The sequence below is a fragment of the Macadamia integrifolia genome, unplaced genomic scaffold, assembly GCF_013358625.1.
Source record: "Macadamia integrifolia cultivar HAES 741 unplaced genomic scaffold, SCU_Mint_v3 scaffold1692, whole genome shotgun sequence".
In the NCBI taxonomy this organism is placed as follows: domain Eukaryota; kingdom Viridiplantae; phylum Streptophyta; class Magnoliopsida; order Proteales; family Proteaceae; genus Macadamia; species Macadamia integrifolia.
The window spans coordinates 61,286-75,828 of record NW_024868313.1 but is presented as its reverse complement, the minus strand read 5'-3'; the positions used below and the strand labels follow the sequence as shown (position 1 = coordinate 75,828).

The 14,543-nt window shown below is 40.2% G+C and overlaps 1 protein-coding gene across 3 annotated transcripts in view; it reads left to right on the top strand.

Annotated features, from left to right (window-relative positions):
• Positions 1-14,543, top strand: part of LOC122064603 — a 67,244-nt gene continuing 52,701 nt past the window's right edge. The window contains exons 1-2 of one of the 3 annotated variants that reach the window (XM_042628329.1): positions 1-189; positions 384-642. The gene's annotated coding sequence lies outside the window, so the exon portion shown is untranslated. The other 2 variants (XM_042628327.1, XM_042628328.1) reach the window with 2 other exon arrangements.

The following is a 14,543-nucleotide window of genomic DNA, read 5'->3' as shown; positions in this document are numbered from 1 at the left end:
TTCATATTCTCTATCATCCCTTATACGCCACCTTTATGGTTCTTTATGCAAAGAAGCATAGATTTTCCAATTCTCCCACGGGTAATACATTATATGTAAAGGGCAACAAATTGGAGAAGAAGAAAGCAACGAAGGGAAAAGAAGAAAGAAACGGTACCGAGCGTGTTATTTATTACTCCGACACCTAAGGTAGGATTTGCTACTATCTAGGGCTTTTATTTTTGGTGAAAATTTGCTACTTTCTAGGTAAGGGAAAGGGGAAGGGTGTATGTATGATGAGAAATACTCTTTAATCTACAGTTTTAAACGTATTGTAGGTTTAAATCCATTAGATCAGAAATTTTTAATTCACATTTTTCAATGTTTCCCAATTGATTCACAAGGCTGAAGAACTTGATCTACGGACCAGAACATAGATTGAGGTGTACACCGTCATCTCTACCTCGGTATTTTCCCAGCTTGCATGTCCGGAAGGTCCCTACAGACTCTTGTACTCCCTCTCTCTCCTTTGAGCTTCACAGTCACACCAGCCATTTTCCAGAGCAGAGTGGTGATCTTTACATTGATTTCTTTCTTATTCTTTTCATTATAAACACAAATTCAATGAATTAGAGGAAGAAGAAGAGCCCAGATTTTCTTAAGGTATGTGGTCACTCAAGAGACTAGATTTCTATGATTTTTTTTTCTCATTTTTTTCTCCTATAGTTTGTTGATGATGGGGGAAATGGGTATTTATTCAAATGGAATTGATTTTTTTTGTTCTTTTTGACGGGTTTTTGTGGAATTTTCTGAAGATTGCTGCGTCTCTAACATGTTATTGTCAGAAATTATAGCTAAACTTTCATTTCAATAGTCAGTAAGCTCATAGGTTACTGGTCCCATATGCTATCTGTTGAAATGTGATGATTTTGATTTTGTGCAATTTGTTTTCTGCTTGATGGTTGCTATGGAATTTATAGACGCTCGACCAACTTGAAAATGTCTCGTGAGAGTTGATGTTATTATGTTATTTTTTTCCCCTCTGAGTTGAGTTTATTTATATATTTATCTTGGTAATCTGAATGCTCCTGTCAACCACTGGTGAGCGATCGTAGATGAGTTCTTTTTGGAGATTTTGAAACTTGGCCAGATTGCCAAGTTTTACGAATGAGAAGTCTGTTGAACCCAGATTCCATTTTTGTAGATCGGTTAATTTTCCTTTTATTTTTGTTCTTTTATTCCAATAAAAGATGTAGTAAAAATCTGGATTTCTGATTCATCCTACACAATTATATCCAGAGATTCAGATAAAAATATGAAAAATAGAGGAATAAGGGAGGGAGAGTGGACAGTCCTGACTAGGTCACTTTGAGGGTTATTAAACCTACCTTCTTTTTATTATTTATTTATCTATTTGTTTTTGATGGGTCATACAAGATAATGGAATAATTACTAGATATTAACAATAGCATTCTTGGTTCAAGTGTCCCTATTATCTCCTTAAAATACTATTTCTCGCATGCTCTGGGGAGGATACACTTGCCTCATTTTGCCTCTTTTATGTTTTCGGGAAGGTATCTTACGCTTGCTATATCCTGTATGCAACATGCTGATGGTCATCTTGCCCCAAGTCCTGCGTCATTAATATACTTTTACATCCTTCTCAGAATGGGTGTGGCTTTTCAGTTATTACTTTAATACTTCCATCAGCATAAAAGAAATTCTGCTAGCACACTGGTGGGATCAAACCTTGTTGAGAGCAAAATTAATTGCTCTTCTTTACCCTAGAGTGTCATGCTGCATTCTCATTAAATTGACTACTACCATTACCAGCAACTAAGATAATCCATTCAATGTAAGGTTTCCTATTTAATGAAGCGAATACAAAATGACTTAGGAATAAGATCGTCTCACTCTACCACTTTATAGTTGACATTTTTGCATATAATTTATCTCTGGTGGTGATCAGCCTTCTTCATTTCTGTAGGAATCAGGAAATCATATCAGCTTTGCAAAATTGTAGGCTAGTTATCATGAGAAAACCCAACAAATTCAGTATGCCCTAAGAACCCGATTATTGGACTTCGAATTGTATTCGTGACTTCCTTTGTGGCATTGAGCAAATTTCCTATATCGTTTCTTTTGCCCATGTCATTGCCATTTGGGGATGGTCCTTATGGCATCGTTTTCGTCATCTACTTTCACCTTTAGCTTATCATCAATGTTATCCACTTAACAGAAGTTCTCTGATGGGTTATGGTCTGCCTATCAATTGATTGTTTGACATACCTAATAAATTCTGCAGTTTCTCAATAATTTAGTTTCTCATGAACATGGTTTCAAGTCTCGATACAATATGACCAGTAAGGTCTGATACTATCAAGATTGGCCATGTCGATTTGATAAAGAACTTGATGGAGGGCCGGTAGGGGTAGGGAAGAAATCCCTGAGAGGGGTCTCAGAGTTGCAGGGGAGAGGGAGAAATTGCATTAAGAAGAAGGGGGAAAAGGGAATCACTCACACATGCCCGCAGGCTTCACAAATACTCAAACTTAATTCATCTTCTCAATCTGTCTAATAAGTTGGATTACATGCCCTTATATAATAACTGAAAATTAAAACTTGCCTAATAAAATCTAAAACTGAAATTAGCAACTTCTAATTACTTCATAAATTCTAACTAATGAAATTAGAAACAAAATAAACTCAAACTGGTAACTCTCTAATTAACTAAGAACTACCCAAAAATAAAAGATTACATATCTTTCCAAATAAAATAAATCATTATTTCTTAAATAAAGTAAATCCTAAGATATTCTATTAATCCCAAAAATCAAATTGGATCCGGTTCGTCTCGATTGGGATTGCCTGAAAGGTCAACCCGATTCAGCCTCAATTCTGCATCAACTCCCCTGAAATTGAGAAAAACTCGTCCACGAGTTTTAAAGAATGATAACAATAAGAACTCATGAACAATGGTGAATTGCTTGTCGTTTGCATCACGAACAAAATCCATGAGGTGCAGTTTTGGAGGTGTAGTTAAGTCCGAAAAATCATGGGGAAGAACGAATTTATGATAGTGAACCACTGGCACTGCATTGATGGCCATCATTACCTGATCCATGATTTTTGCACTTTCCGTTGTCATCTTTTGTTCCACAATAGGACATCGTCCACTTGTGTTGATGCCTCTGATTCAACTTGTGGTTGTATTGGGGGTATCACTTTCTTTGACGCAACCAATCCATGGAGATTAAAATTTTTATGCATGTGGTAAGGCTGGAGGGTGAACACATTGTTGTCATGATCAAGAATACTGTCTTGTTGTTCCAACCAGCCTCGACCCAATTTAATGATGCGTTGAGGCGAGTCAAACACTTCACAAAAAACACCATCATAATAAGGAGGAACAGAAAATTCAACAAATACAATATCCTCTGATTAAAAAATAATCTAACTGGCCTTTGACAACATATCCACCACAGATCTGGAGACAATTGTCATTTAGTTGCTCATCAATTAACAATTTAACAGACTTTCCATTGGGCAATCGCACTCCAAATTTGAACACAAAGGAATCCATGATCAATCTTGTGCCGGAATTGCTATGGGCTTTACAAAAATAAGACAACAACTCCAATAATCAAGTGGGTGGTAGAACTGTAAATATGGAGGGTCTTTTTTTTTTTTTTTTTGTGTAAGGATGGCAGAATTGTAAATATGTAGAAGTCCTTGAGTGAGTGGCACACTTGTAATTATGGAAAGTCCTACTCTAACACAAAAAGGTTAGGTGGGTGGAGAGTAGATTTGAAAATTAGAAACAATTATGGAGAAAAGAAATAATAAAAAAGGTAGGGGTAGTTTTGGGATAAGGGAAAACTTAACGAAAAGGACAATAAGAATCGTGGGGTGGGGTTCAATACCATAAAGGGAAAGAGATTCTCTTCCATGGAATCAGCGGAGGAGAAACCAGCAAGAGGAAGCTGGGTTGCACAGAGGAGGGGGGTCGGCGACTTCCTAGAAGAGAGTTGAGACTCTGATTGAAGAGGTGACCGGTGGTGCGAGGGCGGAACATAGAGAAAACTAGGTATGTAATTTTTTTTTTTTTTTTTTTATCTCGTTGAACCCAGAAAGGGTTGCTGAAGCTACTGGAAGAGAAAGGGAGAACAACGCCTTCAAAACAGAGTTCTTTTGCTCTTCTCTTCCTTTTCTGTTTCTCTTCCTTTTCTTTTTTTCAGCCTGCTATCACCCTCTCTGCTGCTTCTCCGACTTCGACTTCTCCTTTTTTTTTTGGCTGTCGAAACCCTATAAAAGGGGTCAATCACGGAACTTGGGAAAGAATGGGGGGGTGGGCGGTGAGACAGGGGATCGATTCTTCTCTGGAAGAAATCATTTTTTTTTTTTAATTTTTTTTTCTTTTTTGGGAATGGAAGGGAGGGATTAGGGTGTCCTCGGATAGAGACAGGGAATGGGGAAGAGAATAGGGAGAGAAAGGGAGTAGGTGAGAGTAGCAGGGACGGGTTGTGGGATGGAGTTGTCTTTCAGTAGAGCAAAGAAAGGGATCCTTCGCCTCTGATACCACTTGATGGAGGGCCGGTAGGGGTAGGGAAGAAATCCCTGAGAGGGGTCGCAGAGTTGCAGGGAAGAGGGAGAAATCACACTAAGAAGAAGGGGGGAAAGGGAGTCACTCACACACGCCTGTAGGCTTCACAAATACTCAATCAAACTCAATTTATCTTCTCAATTTGTCTAATAAGTTGGATTACATGCCATTATATAATAATTGCAAATTAAAACTTGCCTAACAAAATCTAAAACTGAAATTAACAACTTTTAATTACTTCATAAATTCTAACTAATGAAATTAGAAACAAATTAAACTCAAACTGGTAACTCCCTAATTGACTAAGAACTACCCAAAAATAAAATATTGCATATCTTTCCAAATAAAATAACTCATTCTTTTCTAAATAAAGTAAATCCTAAGATATTCTACTAATCCCAAAAATCAAATTGGATCCGGTTTGTCTCGATTGGGATTGCCTGAAAGGTCAACCCGGTTCAACCTCAATTCTGCATTAGAACCGGTACACATTATATTTTTTTACAGAACTATATCGACTCGATATAGAAAAGTGCACTCGATACACAGGTTGTAGAAATCAAATTCCCATTTTTTGAAATAAAATTTCTTTCTCCTCTCTGATTTTCTGGAAAAAATCTAAGTGGATCCTATCCACACTAAAAAATGAGATAGGAGTGATCGAACAAGCAAAAATTTACACTTGCCAATGAATATTTGATTCGCATAGGTTTTTTGTTTTCAAATATTCTTGGTTAATTGCTTCTTACTACTTATTAGTAGGTTTGATATTGTACTTGCCAATAAAAATTTGAATCACTTAGATGCTGTAAAGATAGAGATAACTTGGCATTGGTTGGATAGCATTATTTATTGCTCATTTATGGTACACAATGCTTAAAATTCTTGCTTTGCATGTATCATAATTCATAAGCAAATCCATGTATATCAAAGCTTATCTAGCGTCTCTTCAATACGTATCTGAAAAAAAGGGCGTACCAGTGCGCGAGGCTCCCGCAACTGTGGTGTCTGGGGAGGGTCATAATGTATGCAGCACCTTGCTTCGCAAAGAGGCTGTTTCCTGGCTCAAACCTGTGACTACTTGAAACCTTGCCCATGAATAAGATGAAAGATATCTTTTATCAACTTGTTTAGCTTTGATTATGACAATCTTCTCTGTTGTGGCTTCAACTAGCTAGGGTGGTTTATGGCATGATTCTCCTCCATTTGAAGACGTCTCTCTCATGAAAAAATGATAAGGTCTATATGACATGGGTCTATGTGTGGTTCTTGGGTGTATAATGCAGGAGTAGATTACAAGAAACTACCCCAGCAATTTATAACCCCAAACAATACCAATAGGACCAAGAAACAAAGAAATTATACCATCAAATAAACCTTCAAGGATACAATACCCATATAGGAGCAAAACCAGCCCAAAACACAATCCGATAGGAGAGAGAAAGACCTACTATAGAGCTGAAGAGAGTGAGGTGCGGCCAGGTCTGTAGGAGTCCAATTGAGTTGCACTCTTAGGCGTAGATAGTCCCTAGGGAGGGTACAAAAACCTCCAAAGTTGAGAGGATTCTGACTGCTGGTTGTGAAGTTACAAGCTTTCTTGATTTTCTGACTTAGGAGAAATAATCGCAGGCTTCAGGAGAGAGAATCAAATCTGGTTTGTAACTTGGACAGATCTGAACTTTTGAATACTCACAACAGTCGTATACTTCAACAGCAGTAACTTTAGGATAAAATAGAAAGTTTTAAACAAGAAGAAACAAAGGGAAAAGTGGGGGAGGAGCGGCTGTCTCGGCTCGGGCTTCTCACCCACAGCTATCCCGGCTGTTCTAAGCAATTGACTGCAATTATTCTTTATTCAAAGATGAAATTATGAGTACATAGGATCCTCTATTTATAGAGGGCAGAATAGTAATCAAACTACTACTAGGCGCTAGTTTCTCAATAGGACTAGACACTCCTACTACAACTAGGAATTCAAAATTGGACTAGGAATAATAAACTTATGTGGAAAACAAATAGAGTCCTAAGACAATTTGGACTCGACATATCACTTACTCAACTCGATGGGCCCAATGGCCCACTAATTAATTAAAAACAACTATTAATTATTCCCCTAGCCGATGGGCCCAATTGGCCCTTATTTGTACTTAGCCACTCAGGTGGACCAAGTAGGGGTTCGGCTGGCTTCTTGGCTGGACCCTAGCCACTTAGGTGGACTAAGGCTGGACCCTTCTTCCTCTCATATTTCCTTCGATAATGTGGATCTACATCAGTGTATGTATGTGATTAGAGTTGGATCGTTTCGATTGTGAGATCCTAGGATACAAGGACTTGGATAATAGGGATGTGCCAGATTGATGCACATCATACATACCATTTAACCACAATTTCCAAGCAAGAGAGAAAATTAATAAGCTTGATGCATTCATTATTTATGTCCAAAAAATGAGAAGGTGAACAAAATAATGGCATTGGTGAAGAAGAACTCTACATGTAATTGTGTACTAAAAAATCTGTCAAGTTAAACGGGTATGGACAGTTTGACTTGTTTTAATGCAAGTCCACAGTCTATGTTGTGTGTTTGAGCAAGTAATTGGTATTTATCTAATCCATAAAAGGGAGAAAAAAAGAGTCCAGATTTGTAGGATTCTGCCGTAGTTGTTCAGGCCTTGCCTAGATCACAAGGCCACCTGGGATGCCCTGGGTTACAGGTTGCCTTAAAGTAAATGTGCCCAGTCCAGATTAGGGTAGAAAGTAGCAAAAAAGAGGAAACGAAGAGGAGAAAAAAGGGGAAGAAGAAGAATAAGTAAATGAAAGAAAGAGGGAAAAGGGAAGAAAAAAAAGAAGAAAGCATACCGAGAATTGGCAGAAAAGTATGGGCAGTTAAGGCCTTGCCTCAGGTGCCTTGGCTTTGCGCTAGGCCTCAGCTGGCCATCACCTTGTCTCATTGTGATCCCATGATAACTATGGATACTACACGTATCCCATATCTGTAGTCATGTCATGTATGACATGGGTTTTTAGAAAAAAATGAAGGGTCGACGTGTCACATGATAATATCCCATATGACATTACTAAAGATGATGCAAGTGCACAGCCTTGGACTGATCCAAACCTGTATGGGTATCCAGATGGAGATGAACCGGATCCAATTTGAAATCAAAGCTACCAATTTGGAACCAAAGCTATTAAGATCTTTTAAGATTTATTTGCTTCTATTTTGGGATTAACATGAAATCATTTATTTTGTTTGCTTAAGTAGGAGATAGCTGTTAGGATCTAGTTTCCAATTAGTTTCAATTAATTTAAGTTTCCAAATTATAGTAGGTTTCCTTTCATGGTGGGTTTTCTTTTGTTATTTATACCAATGCAACCGATGGAGATTTCAGAGCTGAATGATAAATTGTTTTTTTTGGTTGAAACCTTGGTGGTTTTGATTGGTCGTGTGACCTTCTTCCCCCCTCTTGTGCAATCTCTCTTTCCCTATGTTCTTATTTCTTTCTATTTCTTCTCCTTCCCTGTTCATTTTCTGCAACCAGCGACAATACCAGATTCCTGAAAAGCCTTGCTGAATCGTTAATCCTAATCAATCGGTCCCAAGCTTTGGGTCAAAGGTAAGCCCTTCCCCGGGTGACCAAACCCTTAGAGTTTCTTTCCTTAGATTCGACCCTGCTGTGAGAAACGAAACCTGCAACTCAGATCTGAACCTACAGCCATCGCTCTATCTGGTTCCAGGGATTATTACAGATTTCGTGGTTGAGGATGGGATGCTTGCAGCATCGATTCAAGAGTAAAGTGAATTCTGAACTTCCTCCTGAAATTTCGATCCAATTGGAGTCCTCATGAGAGATCTCTTGAATCAGATTTGATTCGACCACCACTGTTTGTCCAAGGTTGAAGACAACCCCCAAATCTTGGGTTGTGTTAATACATCTTGTTGAATAATGAGTTATTGTAATAACGGGTTTTAGGGGTTATATCCAAACAGACCCTTAACTCTTTTACGGTTTTATTTCATTATAAATAAGAGAGGACTGTGCTGATTAATGCCCAAGTCCAAATTTCCCCAATTCTTCGTTGTATCAGAGCAGGTTTACTCACAAAAATCCTGAACTCCATTCCCTCACTCTCCTTCCATTGCCCTACCCTTCCTACACTGCCCATCCATCGCTGCCGCCCTCCCTCCTCTCTCTTTCTTTCTCCGTTGCGCTGCACACCCATCACCGCTGCCCTCCTCTCTCTCTCTCGCGCGCTACACACCGCCGCCGCCGCCGCCGCCGCCGCTCTCTCTCTCTCTTTTGTGCTAAACCAGCCATTGCCGCCGCCACCCTCTCTCCCTTTTTGCGCTGAACCAGCCACCACCGCTGCCACCTCTCTCTCTCTCTCTCTCTCTCTCCCTCTCTCTCTCTCTCCCTCTCTCTTTTGCGGTAAACCAGCCACCGCCACCCTCTCTCTCTCTCTCTATGCACACCTAAACCCTAAACCTAACCCTAGACCTACACTAATATTGTCAGCCAAACCCTAACCCTAACTCCCAAGCCCACTGCCCCTTTCTCTCTTTCTCTCTTTCTCTCTTTCTCTCTCTCCCCTTGTGCCACACGATTTCCATTTAAGGGGCGATTTTTCCTTTTTTAGGCTCTCTCCCTTGGTAGTGAGTGTTCTCCCACCAAGGGCTCTTGTTCGACTCTGTTATTGATTCAGACCCCTATGTTTGGTTAGATCTGGATTGGGGGCTATTCTTGTGGTTATTTGTTGAATCTGCACCCATGGCGTTTGAAGATTCTGGGACATCAGTTACTCAGGAAGGAGGGTGCCGTTCCTTTAATCATGAGTACACTCTCTTCCCTACTAGCACCATCAAGTTAGATGGGAGCAATTATCTGATCTTGTCTCGGTCTTATTACCTGTCAATTGCTGGTCGTGGTTATGTTGGATTTTTCACGGGTGATTCAGTACGTCCTACTACTATTGGTTCTGCTCAGGACAAATGGGGCGTTGCAAATTGAATGGTAATGTCCTATCTTATTAACTCTACGTCCGCTTCTATTGCTCGTATATATTTGTTACTTGATTCTACTGCCTAAGATCTGGAAGGCCGCTAAGGCCACCTATTCCCACGTGGGAAAATGTGCCTAGTGTTTTGAATTGAGGAAAAAGGTCCATCGGGCTACTCAGAAGAAACTTTATGTGGCTCAATATCACTTTGATCTGCAGGTTATGTGGAATGAGATTGACTATTATGAGACATATTAACCTGTTTGTGAGATTGATGTTGTTGGGTTTAAGAAGCGTGAGGAAGAGCAGTGTGTTTATGATTTTCTAGCGGGTCTCAATGTGGAATGTGATCAGATTAGGGTTAATGTGCTTAATCGTGATCCTTTACCCACTGTTGAGGAGCCTATTCTCTAATTCAGGTCGAGGAGCAACATCGATTTTAGATGCTATAGCCTATTTCTCAGGATTGTTCTGATTTGGTTTCTACTGTTGGTATTGGTTTATGGACTGCAAACCCATCCTCTACTGATAAACCAATTGTTAAATGTGACTACTGTGGTAAGGAGCGTCACACCATGGAGAGTTGTTGGAAGCTCCACGGATGCCACGCTAACGCTCGTGGTCATAATCAGAGTCGTGGGAAGAACATATAGGCCAATCAATCTGAGACTACAACCAATTATGATAGCTCGACTACTACAGGATCCTCCCCTACTGACGAGGTGGTTATGCTTCGTCTTATGCTGACTCATATGGGATCCTCAGCTGCTGGTGCTGCTGTTGGTTCCTCTCTACCAATAATCACTGCCTCCCACTCAGCCCAGTCAGGTACTATATTCTGTGGTCATAGCGCATCTGTTGCTCCTAGGCTTGGATAATCGGCTCCGGGGCTACTGATCATATGATTGGTTTGCACACCTTTTTTTTCTATCTATTGCTCTTCACTTCAGGTAATACCAAAGTTCGTGTTGTTGATGGTTCCCTTTCACCTATTGCTATATCGGGTTCCATTTAGTGCTCTCCTTCGCTGTCTTTATCCTCTGTTACATGCTCCTCAGTTTTCTACTAATTTATTGTCTATTGGTAGTATTACTAAAGATTTGAGCTGTAAAGTCACTTTCTTTCCTACTCACTGTGTGTTTCAGTACTTGGTGATAGGGGCAATGATTGGCAATGGTAGAATGAGTGGTGGTCTCTATTACTTAGACACTGGTCCCTCACGGGCTCTTCACGCATCTTTTGATTTAGCACTCTTAGAACTTTTGGGTTGGCATTGTCGTCTAGGTCACCCCTATAGGGCATTTTATCTAGATTATTTCCTGCTTTAGTTAGACACTGTACTATGGATCAGTTTACTTGTGATGCATGTGTTTTGGCGAAACAAACTCAGAATTTTTATCCTATTTCTGATAGAAGAAGTAATGTTCCTTTTGCTTTGATTCATTTTGATGTTTGGGGCCTCGCCCACCATGTCTCTATTTCTGGCTATAGATGATTTGTTACTTTTGTTGATTGCCATACTCGTGTTACTTGCGCAAAGTCAGGATTCGATAGAGAACCTGTTATATTGGTGGATAAGAAAAACAGTGTCAACTAACGTAAAAGAGCCTTGGACGGTGGGCCTTGTTATGGTGGCATATAACATTTGGTGGGAGTGAAATAACAAGCTTTTTGAAAACAAATGTAGGTCAGCCCTTTAGATATTCGATATGATTAAGGAGGATATTAGAGGTCTGAGTTTTAATTTGGAAGGGGCGGTGAAATCAGTGAGGGATGTGTATTGCTGCAGGGAAATCAAGTCTCCCTATTGTGCTAGCTCAAAAAATCAGATATTAAAAGTACATTGGTGTAAGCATGAGCTAAATTGGGTAAAACTTAATGTAGATGGGAGTTCTTTAGGCAATCCAGGAAGAGCAGGTGCAGGGGGCATGCGCTCAGGAATCACTTGGGGTAGGTGTTGATGGCTTTCAACATTTTTCTGGGTGTGAAACAAATATTTAAAGCGGAATTTGTAGCACTGGTGGAAGGCATTGCTAGAGCAAAACAGATGGAGTGGTGGCCCTGTGGATCGAGTCGATTCTGCAGCGGTTGTTTTCTCGATTGTTTTTAATAATATTCCGTGGTATGTTCTACAATAGTGGTGCTTCTTGCGTTCTTTCATTCAAAGTATATCATGGAAGACTACACATTGCTTCAGAGAGGCGAATCTTGTGGTGGATTACCTATCTAGACAAGCAGCAAAGATAGGGAGGTCTAGTGATATGGTTTCTCTTCCTTTTTCTGTGACAAAAGATCTTACTAGGGATTCTATGACAAGGCCAAGATATAGATTTAGCTAGTGTCGAGATTGGTGTTTTCCTACTGATGGCAATGCCAAAGGTGGGGAGCATCTTTCTCTAGGTTTTTGCTTTTTCAGTTGGTGATGTTTTTATGTTGTATTTAGGATGTTTGTCTTGGTTCTTCTTCCTTTAATGAAATAATTCTGATCTTTTAGAAAAAAAAAAAAAAAAAAAAAAACTTTTGCTACGTGGATTTATTTATTGCATCATAAAAGTGAAGTGTTTCAGTGCTTTTGGGAATTTCATTGTATGTTAGGACTCAATTTGATGCTAAGATCAAAATCCTGCATACTGATAATGATAGGGAGTATATGGATGGTTCCTTCTAATATTATTTGGTTGATCATGGGATCATCCATCGGACTAGTTGTGTGGTTACCCCAGAGTAGAATGGGGTGGCAGAACGTAAGAATCAACACCTTTTTGAGGTTGCTCGCTCTTTGATGTTTGAGATGTAGGTGCTTGCTCCTTTTTGGAGTGAGACAGTCCTTACTGTTGCCTATCTGATCAATAGGATGTCATCCCGTATGCTCAGTCCCATTGAGTTGTAATCTGGGTCTTGTACTTTTGTTGTTCCGCCCTAAGTGTTTGGCTATGTGATGCAGCAGCACACCGATGGATCGATCCAAGCATGCTCCAGAACCCGGATCAAAACCCAGATCCAATTTGGGTTCCAAGTTACTAATTTCGATTCTAAGTTTAATAGAATATTTAGGATTTTATTTTTATTTGAGAATATTTGTTCCCTATTTGAGTCCTTAGTTGTTTCTTTATTTTGTTAGCTTAGGTGTAGGAGATTTTATTTCTATCTTAGTTTTTTTATTTTTAATTAGAAGGTTTTTAATTTTATTTTATTATATATTGGACATGTAATTCATGGGAAGAATAGTTGATTAATGAAGAAAAATTGATTTGAGTAGTGCCTGCGTGGCTGCCTCTCTCCCCCCCCAACCCCCCCTTCTTCTTCCTCTTCCCTGCGGTCTCCCTCTATCTCCCCTCCTCTGCCGTCTTTCTTCTTTCCCTCTTTATTTCTTCTTATCCATCTTCTCTAGAACCCCCCCTTCTTCGTCTTCTTCTCTTCCTTACGACCTCTTTTCTCTCTCTTCTTCTTTCTTCTTCGTTGTCTTCTTTTCTCTTGATTCCTTCTTCTTCATCTTCCTGCGTTAAGTTCTGCCATCACCAAACCAGTAGACCTGAGAGGGATTCGACCAATCTCCCCGAATCTTAACTCTCTTTACCTGAGATTTTGGACAAAGGACATACCCACCTGGGCGATCACAAACTCTCAGATTGCAGTTGCTGAAAACCCCTTTACCATCAGTTTTCATACCTGCAACTGAGACCGACTCCGTTCTACCGCTAGGAAGAATTTCAGGCAGCTTTCTTGGATGAATCGATGCCTATTTCGCTGGGTTGTCACATGGGTTTGGTAAAGGCATGAGTTGCGAGCATGGATCCCAGATCATGGCTGGATTCAGCTGGTCTTGTGGAAGTTCTCTCCTTTTTGTTTTCCTGGTTCTACCGCCTCTTATGTTGGTTGTCCAAAGGTTGAAGACCCCAAAAACAGAATCATGAGTTTGTTTAACCTATTTAATAATTTAACCCTTTATTCCCATATTGCCCTCACCTTTTTACTTTAACCCCCATTATCCTTTCTTTCTATTTTGCTTCCTAATTTATCCAACACAATAATTACTAATTCCCTTCATATCCCATCCTTTATATTAACTTCCACTTACCCTTTTAAAATCCCTTTTATTTACAGTTCTGACATTCTATTCTTGGGTTGAGTGGTTTGGTATTTAAGTGGGCCCACAGCCATCTTAGTTTGGGTCTTCTGGGCCCAGCGGCCCCGCATTATTTCGTATCAGAGCAAGTTTCTTGTCAACTCTTTACCATGGTTGCTTACACCACCCCCTTATCTGAACAGTGGACTCAGTCGCTTCAACAGAGCGAAGAAATCTTAAGAACCCTCCAAGCTATCCAGGCTGTACAGGAAGCACAAGCTGTTACCCTACAGGACATTAACGCAAGGCTTGATGCCCTAGAGGCACGTATTCGGAAACCCGGTGGACAGCAAGGTCACGTTACTCATGATATCGTGATGACACCTCGAGAACTGTGCCGCCATCTAGAGACCATTACATCAAGTTTTGTTGTCAATGTTGAAGATGAACGGGATGACCTGATGAAGGATGTTTCTGAAGAACTGATTGATGGCCCGATCTCCTTTGTGAAGCCTCACCATCCAATTCCGATCAAAGTCATATCATTTGTTGACGATGATCAGAAGATCGTGACCGTTGATCGCGAGGTGTGCTGGATCTTTACCCCTTTGATCGGAATCGGATGGTGGGGCTTCACAAAGGAGATCGGGCCATCAATCAGTTCTTCAGAAACATCCTTCATCAGGTCATCCCGTTCATCTTCAACATTGACAACAAAACTTGATGTAATGGTCTCTAGATGGCGGCACAGTTCTCGAGGTGTCATCACGATATCATGAGTAACGTGACCTTGCTGTCCACCGGGTTTCCGAATATGTGCCTCTAGGGCATCAAGCCTTGTGTTAATGTCCTGGAGGGTAACAGCTTGTGCTTCCTGTACAGCCTGGATAGCTTGGAGGG